General features: G+C 40.3%; 1 non-coding gene across 1 annotated transcript; it reads left to right on the top strand.

Annotated features, from left to right (window-relative positions):
• Positions 1–4,781: 4,781 nt before the first annotated feature.
• On the top strand, positions 4,782–4,853 carry TRNAW-CCA (transfer RNA tryptophan (anticodon CCA)). The gene has a single exon. It is a non-coding gene; the product is annotated as a tRNA-Trp (tRNA).
• The last annotated feature ends 5,975 nt before the right edge of the window (positions 4,854–10,828 follow it).

The following is a 10,828-nucleotide window of genomic DNA, read 5'->3' as shown; positions in this document are numbered from 1 at the left end:
CTCAACATAGACTTTTATTCATGAATTTGATCATCAGACATTTGAAGAAAACAAAGTGAAGAGAAAGATCACTATAAACTAATAGAATAGTGGATCAAAACGAAGATCATGCAAGAAATAGAAGGAAGCTGTTGAATGTTTATTGTAATCAGAGAAATTAGAGAATATTGCATTCATGAAACAAAAGTAATATTAGAGTAAAGGAGCAATTAGAGAATTGGAATGTCCAAAATCTAGAAGACTGACAATACCCAGTGCTGGTGAGGATATGAGCCAACAGGAACTCATTCATTGCTGCTGGGAATGCAAAATGGTAGAGTCAGTTTTAAAGACAGTTCAGCAGATTCTTTGAAAACGAAATCTTACTTTTACCACATGATTTAGCAATCATATTCCTTGGTATTTACCCAAAGGAGCTGAGAACTTAGGTCTACAAAAATACTACACAGGGATGTTTATAGAAGCTTTATTTATAACTGCCAAAACTTGCCAGAAAGCAGTATGTCCTTTCCGTAGGTGAATGGATAAATAAACTGTGATACATCCAGACAATGGAAATTTATTCAGTTCTGAAAAGAAACGATCTATCAAGACATGAAAGGACATGGAGAAACCTTAAATCATATTATTAAGTGAAAGAAGCCAATCTGAAAAGACCGCATACTGCCTGATTCCCACTATATGATATCGTGGGGAAGGCAAATCTGTGGACACAACAAAAATATCAGTGGTTGCTAGGGGTAGCAGTAGGGGAGTCAGTCAGGGGAGAGATGAACAGGCAGAGAACAGAGGATTTTTAGAGTAGTGGGAATATTCTACATATATTCAATGATGGATATATGGATAGATACACATTTGTCCAAACCCATAGAATATACAGCACCAATAGGGAATCCTGAGGGAAACTGTAGACATTGGGTGATTATGATGCGTCAGTGTAGATCATTCTTGGTAAAAACATATGCTATTCTGGTGAATGGTATTGATAGTGGAGGAGGCTATAAAGCTCAACATTCAGAAAACAAAGATCATGGCATCCGGTCCCACTACTTCATGGGAAATAGATGGGGAAACAGTGGAAACAGTGTCAAACTTTATTTTTCTGGGCTCCAAAATCACTACAGATGGTGACTGCAACCATGAAATTAAAAGACGCTTACTCCTTGGAAGGAAAGTTATGACCAACCTAGATAGCATATTCAAAAGCAGAGACATTACTTTGCCAACAAAGGTTCATCTAGTCAAGGCTATGGTTTTTCCTGTGGTCATGTATGGATGTGAGAGTTTAACTATAAAGAAAGCTGAGTGCTGAAGAATTGATGCTTTTGAACTGTGGTGTTGGAGAAGACTCTTGAGAGACCCTTGGACGGCAAGGAGATCCAACCAGTCCATTCTGAAGGAGATCAGCCCTGGGATTTCTTTGGAAGGAATGATGCTGAAGCTGAAACTCCAGTACTTTGGCCACCTCATGTGAAGAGTTGACTCATTGGAAAAGAGTCTGATGCTGGGAGGAATTGGGGGCAGGAGGAGAAGGGGACGACAGAGGATGAGATGGCTGGATGGCATCACTGACTCGATGGACATGAGTCTGAGTGAACTCCAGGAGTTGGTGATGGACAGGGAGGCCTGGCGTGCTGTGATTCATGGGGTCGCAAAGAGTCGGACACGACTGAGCGACTGATCTGATCTGATACACATGTGTGGGCAATGAATATATGAGAAATCTCTGTACATTCCTCAATTCTATTGTAAACCTAAACTGCTCTGAAACAAACAAACAAACCTACAACCATTCAGTTTGAAAGGTCCAATGCACCAAGTGAGGTGAATGAAGCAAAAGCCATACTGAGGTGATCAGACCTGTACTCCCTTCTGATGGTATAAACCCTCCTGCCTCTGCACCATCTTTCTCTTCTTCCCTCCTGTGAGAAAGGAGGATGCACCCAGACCCATCTCAAGACCTAACCTGTTCCGCTTGGGTCAGAGAATTCACACTTGTTCCAAGGTTCACCCCCTCACTTAGCCCTTCTGCCTCCAGCAACATTATTTCCGCCAATAGGACAATATGTTTTAGAATTCTTATCATAAAGCAGAAACCAAAATCCTCCTTATTTCATTGTTTTATATCCGACTTCATGTTTCAGCTCTCCTTGAGAGCTTTCCTTTGCTGTAGAAATGTATAAGGCTTTGGCCCCCATTTACCACGTTTTGTATGTTTATCCATGTTGTTACATGTATAACTTTATTCTGTTTTATCGCTGAATAGTGTGAGAAAAGAAGAGAAGCAAAAGGCAAAGGAGGATAGGAAAGATATATCCATCAGAATGCAGTGTTCCAAAGAATGGCAAGGAGAGATAAGAAAGTCTTTCTCAGTGATCAATGCAAAGAAATAGAAGAAAGCAATAGAATGGAAAGACTAGAGATATCTTTAAGAAAATAGAGATAACCAAGGGAACATTTCCTGCAAAGATGGGCACAATAAAGGACAGAAATGGTATGGACCTAACAGAAGCAGAAGATATTAAGAAGAGGTGGCAACAATACACAGAAGAACTACACAAAAAATACCTTAAAGACCCAGATAACCTTGATGGTGTGATCACTCACCTAGAACCAGACATCTTGGAATGCTAAGTCAAGGGGGTCTTAGGAAGCATCACTGCAAAGAGGGAGGTGATGGAATTCTGCTGCTAAGTCACTTCAGTCGTGTCCAACTCTATGTGACCCCATAGACGGCAGCCCACCAGGCTCCCCCGTCCCTGGGATTTTCCAGGCAAGAACACTGGAGTGGGTAGCCATTTCCTTCTCCGATGGAATTCTATATGAGCTATTTCAAATCCTAAAAGATGATGCTGTGAAAGTGCTCACTCAATATGCCAGCAAATTTGGAAAACTCAGCAGTGGCCACAGGACTGAAAAAGGTCAGTTTTCATTCCTATCTCAAAGAAAGGCAATGCCAAGGAATGCTCAAACTACCGCACAATTGCACTCATCTTACACACTAGTAAAGTAATGCTCAAAATTTTCAAGCCAGGCTTCAACAGTACACGAAGTATGAACTTCCAGATATTCAAGCTGGATTTAGAAAAGGCAGAGAAACCAGAAATCAAATTGCCAACATCCGTTAGATCATCAAAAAAGCAAGAAAGTTCCAGAAAAACATCTGTTTTATTGATTACACAAAAGCCTTTGACTGCGTGGATCACAACAAACTGTGGAAAATTCTTCAAGAGATGAGAATACCAGACCACTTTATCTTACTCCTGAGAAACCTGTATGCAGGTCAAGAAGCAACAGTTAGAACTGGACATGGAACAACAGACTGGTTCCAAATCAGGAAAGGAATACTTCAAGGCTGCATATTGTCACCCTGCTGATTTAACTTATATGCAGAGTACATCATGCAAAATGCTGGGCTGGATGAAGCACAAGCTAGAATCAAGATTGCCAGAAGAAATAACCTCAGATATGCAGATGACACCACCCTTATGGCAGAAAGTGAAGAACAAAAGAGCCTTTTGATGAAAAGTGAAAGAGGTGAGTGAAAAAGCTGGCTTGAAACTCAACATTCAGAAAACTAAGATCATGGCATCTGGTCCCATCACTTCATGGCAAGTAGATGTGGAAACAATGGAAATAGTGACAGTCTTCATTTTCTTGGGCTCCCAAATCACTGCAGATGGTGACTGCAGCCATGAAATTAAGACGCTTGCTCCTTGGAAGAAAAGCTATGACCAACCTAGACAACATGTTAAAAAAGCAGAGACATTACTTTTCTGACAAAGGTGCATCTTGTGAAATCTATGGTTTTTCCAGTAGTCATGAATGGATGTTAGAGTTGGACCATAAACACCAAAGAATTGATGCTTTTGAACTGTGGTGTTGGGGAAGACTCTTGAGAGTCCCTTGGACTGCAAGGAGATCCAACCAGTCCATCCTAAAGGAAACCAGCCCTGAATATTCATTGGAAGGACTGATGTTGAAGCTGAAGCTCTAATACTTTGAACACCTGATGTGAAGAACTGACTCATTGGAAAAGACCCTGATGCTGGGAAAGTTTGAAGGCAGGAGGAGAAGGGGACGACAAAGGATGAGATGGTTGGATGATGTCACCAACTCAATAGACATGAGTTTGAGCAAAGTTCAGGAGTTGGTGATGGACAGGGAAGCCTGGCCTGCTGCAGTCCATGGGGTCGCAAAGAGTCAGACACAACTGAGTGACTGAACTGACTGACTGTGTTACTTAATATCACAATTTGTTAATCAGTTCTCATTGTTATGGACATCTGGATTATTTCCAGATTGGATGAAAAAAGCTGCTGTGAGTATTTTTTAAAAAGTAAGAGACAATTTCTTCCCTCATTAGCATATATTAAACAAAAAGAACTATTTTGCCTCCAGTTGTTCATTTACATTCACTTATTAACCCTCTTCTATCTGGATTCCAGATGTTCACTGAAACTACTTTTTTTGAGGACACTACAGGCTGGATAACATCAATTTCAATGGAGTATTAATCGGAGTTTGACACAGCTGATCACTCCTTCCCTCTCTGAAATTTACATGATCCTGACTCTTTTCTTTAAATGGTTGGCTTCTCTTTCACAATCTCCTTTCCTGATTCCTTCTCTCTTACTAAGCCCCTGGACAGACTGCTACAGATCTTGCACTCCTAATATCTTCTCTTCCCCTCCTCTTTCTAGTTTATCTCATAATTCCCATGGTGTAGCTTCTCAAGTATGTTGTCAACTTTCATATCTGTGTTTCCAGAAAGATGGGCTTCCCTGGTGGCTCAGAGGTTAAAGCGTCTGCCTCCAATGCAGGAAACCCGGGTTCGATCCCTGGGTTGGGAAGATCCCCTGGAGAAGGAAACGGCAACCCACTCCAGTATTCTTGCCTGAAGAATCCCATGGACGGAGGAGCTTGGTAGGCTACAGTCCACAAGGTCGCAAAGAGTTGGACATGACTGAGTGACTTCACTTTCAAGTTCCAGACTTACATATCCAGTTTCCTCCTTGACATTTAAACCTGAATATCTTTATCGAGCTTTCAAATTTAAAATGTTTAGAATATGAAGTGAAACCTGGTTCTCACCTACAGCCCAAAGCTTCCCCATCTCAGAAATAGCTATCTACCTAGCTGCTTATACCAAAAACTCTAGGAGTCATAAGTGATTTCTCCTTTATCTATATTCTCTATATCCAACCTATTCTTTCTCTAAGATGTATATTCACCCTCCCAACCTCTCCTAATTTCTTCTGTAGTGACTTAGGGTATTATAGTCTCATTCAGTTACATGTACTTTTTATAAACATAATTTAACATGATCCTCAAAATAACTAAGTGATGTATAGAGAAAATGGACTCTTATTCAAGGTAATTAACTTGATGAAGTTTCCACAGTAAGTGGTACAGATGAAACACAAAACTAGTGTTTATAAGTATGTGAACAAATGATAACTAACATTTGATTACCTGCTGTGTGTTAAGCATTTTCCCTGTTTTGTCTCTTAGTGCTTATAATAAGAAGATATAATTGCTGTCCTTTCTTAAATCAAATTCAAGGATATTACATCAGTTGACCAAAATTAAGAGTTCTCTGCTCCCAGTTCCAACTTCCTCCTTTCCATTCTTCTCAATATTCTCATAGACATTTGTCAAAAATCTTTAATGGTTCAGAATTGGCCACAGAATTATATCCTTCTTAGGACATTTTGGTGCTTTTATGATCTGGCCCCTGCCTTTCTTAAGAATTCCACCTGATACTATTTCTCACCACATCACCTGGATGCCAGCCATATCAACTACTTTAGAGATCCAGTTTGAACATGCTGTGCTCTTTCTTTATGTCTTTATCTGAGCTGTTTCTTCTGCTTGGATGTTCTATAAAGGCCATTGCAGTTGCCTGGCTACCATCTGTTTTGTTTCTTTCTATAGCTACTCCTATTTCTGTTAAATAGCCATACTTTCCTTGTGATATGGTTCAAACATGGTTTTCAGCTCTAGCTAACAAACATGATTTTATATCCTGGTTACAGTTCTTCATTCAGATGAACCAGATACAGACAGAGAGAGATAAAATGAGATTTATGTGAAAAATATTTCCTGACTCCTTGGAGGGGGGTCTTGAAACTGCCATTCCCCACTCCCCACTCTTGAAATTGATGTGTAGTTGGTAGCTGTCTGATGAGCCTGAGGGTGAATGAGTCTTACGTGGAAGCCTGACACTTTGGAAGGCAGAGGAGCGGAAGGATTACATCAGGTCCTTCCTTAGTGATGTCACTGGGCTGCTGAAAAAACCAACACTGAAGCTCATTTTGACTCTTCTTGACTTTTGTTATGTGGATCATTTTATCGACAGATTTTTATGCTACTTGCAACTGAAAACAGCTAAATGTTACACCACATTTTATCATATAGGCCACCGGTAGTTTCTCAGTGAAGTTAGATATTTTTCCCTCAGTGAAAGTTCCTTCTGCATACCTCTACCAAAGCCTATACTACATTGCTTTAATTATTAGTCTGCTTCCCCAGGATATGGAATACCTTCAGTAAAAGAGTTTGTATTATATGCTGCGCTGGTGACTGATACAGTAAAAAATCTGCCTGCAATGCAGGAGACCCAGGTTTAATCGGAAAGATCCCCTGGAGAAGGGAATGGCTTATCTACTCTAGTCTTCTTGCCTGGAGAATTCCTAGGACAAAAGAGTCTGGTGGGCTACAGTCCATGGGGTTGTAGAGTTGGACATGACTAATACTATATGCTGCTCTATTAGTTTATTATAAGACAATGTGCTCAGAAACAGCCCACCATTCCTCCCCCAAACACTCTTTTTTAATACAAGGTTATCAACCTCAGCACCATTGTTATTTTGGGCCAGATATATCTTGGTGGTAAAGGGCCATCCTGTGCAATATATAATATTTAGCAGCGTCCTTGGACTCTACTTATTAGACACCAGTAACATTATCCCTGCCCTCAATTTGTGACAATAAAAAATGTCATCCCCTGGGAGATAAAATTGTGTCTAGTTGGGAACAACTGGCCTAACATAATGACCAACAGTTTAGATATTATCACAATCATTCTTTTGGTTGTGCTTGTTTGTTTTGCTATTTTTTTTCTTTTTCATTTTTGCTGTACCACACAGTTTAGTTCCCTGACCAGGAACTGAACCTGCGCCCCCTGCGTTGGAAGGCAGAGTCTTAACCAGTGGACTGCTGGGAAAGTCCGCTCTTGGATTTTTAAGTCAATGGCGATTTACAGAAGCGAATCCTTAAAGAATCCTACTAAATCCACCCGTGAATATAGACAGAAAGGATGAAGGGTCCCACAGATGGCCAAGTGTATTGGTTCCATGTGAAACTATTGGTTTAGTGTGTAATAAAGGAGTTCTAGGGCAAACTCCACCTTTACTGGGCCAGGATGTGATCTCACGCACCAAACCTGCTTTTCTCATAAGCCAATCCCTTTCCAGAAACTTCTCATTCCAAAAGGATGGGTCACTTTCATCATAGGAAAAGGAAGGACCAAAGAGAGGAGGAAATTTCTTATATATAAGAAATATTATACTAGGCACCTATAACAGAACTTGGCACCAAACTTCTTTCATCACCTCCTCATATCTTACGCATACCCAACCTAATCCCTAAATGGTTTCTCCTCACATACAGTGAGCTCTTTCAAACTGTTACTAATTATAAACTCCTTCAGAGCTGAGGTGTTTTCACTGAGAGTGAACATGCAGGTACCTGAGCCCACGCAACCTCCTTGGCCTCAGGGCAAACACTTCTACCTTGAAATGCCTTCTCTAATAGACAGGATGAGGGAAACGGAAGCTGGAGAACTGAGTGAACCAAGGCAAAAGCCTTGTGTGAGTGATTCAGTGTTCTCTAATATATAAAGAATTCAGAGATGGGGCAGAGTGAATGCACCTCACTCTGATCTGACACAGTAATCTGTAGTTCTTATCTTTATGTCCAAAGCATGTTTTATTTCTACCAAATTTATTTTCTACTTGAATACATCATTTTGATAAATGTGAAAATTAATTATTGCAGGTGAATGTATAATTTATAAAAAATACATTTTGAGTTCTCTTTTCTCTTACCCCTTAAGTGAAGTCGCTCAGTCGTGTCCGACTCTTTGTGACCCCATGGACTGTAGCCCACCAGGCTTCTCCATCCATGGAATTTTCCAAGCATGAGTACTGGAGTGGGTTGCCATTTTCTTCTCCAGGGGATCTTCCTGACCCAGGGATTGAACCCAGGTCTCCTGCATTGGACGCAGATGCTTTACCATCTGAGCCACCAGGGAATCTCCCTCTCTTACCCCTTAGGTTAATGCAAACACAATGTTTGCCTTTGAACCTAGATGTAGATTTGAAGATGTAGAAAATATTGATTTTCTACATATATATATATTTCTACATATATATATATATATATATATATAGGTTTATTTAAAAGTTGATAAGAATTCAATTGAAAGTCTTGATTCCAAACACAAAAAACTAATGAAAAACAAAAAATTATATATAATAACAAGGTCACTGATATAGTTAAGAATGATATATATGTATGGTATGCTTCATTCCCCATATACTCCAGAAAACAATATAATTTTGGCAATTGATCTAGACATGGATGGTGCTTCTATATTCTCTCTGTAAAACAGAGATTTTGCATTGAAAAAAATTAGGTCACAACCATAAAGTAATTTCCTTGGAACCTGAAATGGAAGACGGTGGTATTTTTATGGTTTGCTTTGTAGAAGACAAACTTCTTTAGAATTAGTTGGGGATAGATGTGTAATCTAGATTTTTTTATTGCCCCAGGAAACATATCAATATGTGAATAGTTAACAGAGCCAAAATATTAACTAATATAACAACTTCTCACTATTTTATTATGCTTCTGTATCATGATTCATGAAGAGTTACTGTTCTCTAGCTTTATATCCTGTCTAAAAATAACCATCTACTAAATACCTATAATATACCAAGCATACATTATGTCATATGATAAGCATCAGTTTAGTTCAGTTCAGTCACTCAGTCGTGTCCAACTCTTTGTGACCCCATGAATCGCAGCACGCCAGGCCTCCCTGTCCATCACCAACTTCCGGAGTTCACCCAAACTCATGTGCTTCGAGTCAGTGATGCCATCCAGCCATCTCATCCTCTGTCGTCCCCTTCTCCTCCTGCCCCCAGTCCCTCCCAGCATCAGAGTCTTTTCCAATGAGTCAACTCTTTGCATGAGATGGCCAAGGTATTAGAGCTTCAGCCTCAGCATCAGTCCTTCCAATGAACACCCAGGACTGGTCTCCTTTAGGATTGACTGGTTGGATCTCCTTGCAGTCCAAGGGACTTGCAAGAGTCTTCTCCAGCACCATAGTTCAAAAGCATCAATTCTTTGGTGCTCAGCTTTCTCCACAGTCCAACTCTCACATCCATACATAACCACAGGAAAAACCATAGCCTTGACTAGATGGACCTTTGTTGGAAAAGTAATATCTCTGCTTTTTAATATGCTGTCTTGGTTGGTCATAGCTTTCCTTCCAAGGAATAAGCATCTTTTAGTTTCATGGCTGCAATCACCATCTGCAGTGATTTGGGAGCCCAAAAATTAAAGTCTGACACTGTTTCCACTGTTTCCCCATCCATTTCCCATGAAGTGATGGGACTAGATGCCATGATCTTCGTTTTCTGAATGTTGAGCTTTAAGCCAACTTTTTCACTCTCCTCTTTCACTTTCATCAAGAGGCTCTTTAGTTCCTCCTCACTTTCTGCCATAAGGGTGGTGTCATCTGCATATCTGAGGTGATTGACATTTCTTCCAGCAATCTTGATTCCAGCTTGTGCTTCTTCCAGCCCAGTGTTTCTCATGATGTACTCTGCATATAAGTTAAATAAACAGGGTGACAATATGGAGCCTTGATGTACTCCTTTTCCTATTTGGAACCAGTCTGTTGTTCCATGTCCAGTTCTAACTGTTGCTTCCTGACCTGCATATAGGTTTGTCAAGAGGCAGGTCAGGTGGTCTGGTATTCCCATCTCTTTCAGAATTTTCCACAGTTTATTGTGATCCACATAGTCGAAGGCTTTGGCATAGTCAATAAAGCAGAAATAGATGCTTTTCTGGAAGTCTCTTGCTTTTTCCATGATCCAGCAGATGTTGGCAATTTGATCTCTGGTTCCTCTGCCTTTTCTAAAACCAGTTTGAACATCTGGAAGTTCACGGTTCACATATGGCTGAAGCCTGGCTTGGAGAATTTTGAGCACTACTTTACTAGCGTGTGAGATGAGTGCAATTGTGCGGTAGTTTGAGCGTTCTTTGGCATGCCTTTCTTTGAGATTGGAATGAAAACTGACTTTTTCCAGTCCTGTGGCCGCTGCTGAGTTTTCCAAATTTGCTGGCATATTGAGTGCAGCACTTTCACAGCATCATCTTTCAGGATTTGAAATAGCTCAACTGGAATTCCATCACCTCCACTAGCTTTGTTCGTAGTGATGCTTTCTAAGGCCCACTTGACTTCACATTCCAGGATGTCTGGCTCTAGGTCAGTGATCACACCATCGTGATTATCTGGGTCATGAAGATCTTTTTTGTACAATTCTTCTGTGTATTCTTGCCATCTCTTCTTAATATCTTCTGCTTCTGTTATGTCCATACCATTTCTGTCCTTTATCGAGCCCAACTTTGCATGAAATGTTCCCTTGGTATCTCTAATTTTTCTTGAAGAGATCTCTAGTCTTTCCCATTCTGTTGTTTTCCTCTATTTCTTTGCATTGATCACTGAGGAAAGCTTTCTTATCTCTCCTTGCTA

The sequence above is a fragment of the Bos taurus genome, chromosome 16, assembly GCF_002263795.3.
Source record: "Bos taurus isolate L1 Dominette 01449 registration number 42190680 breed Hereford chromosome 16, ARS-UCD2.0, whole genome shotgun sequence".
Lineage (NCBI taxonomy): Eukaryota > Metazoa > Chordata > Mammalia > Artiodactyla > Bovidae > Bos > Bos taurus.
The sequence above is the reverse complement of the archived record's forward strand: the minus strand, read 5'-3'. Positions and strand labels throughout refer to the sequence as shown.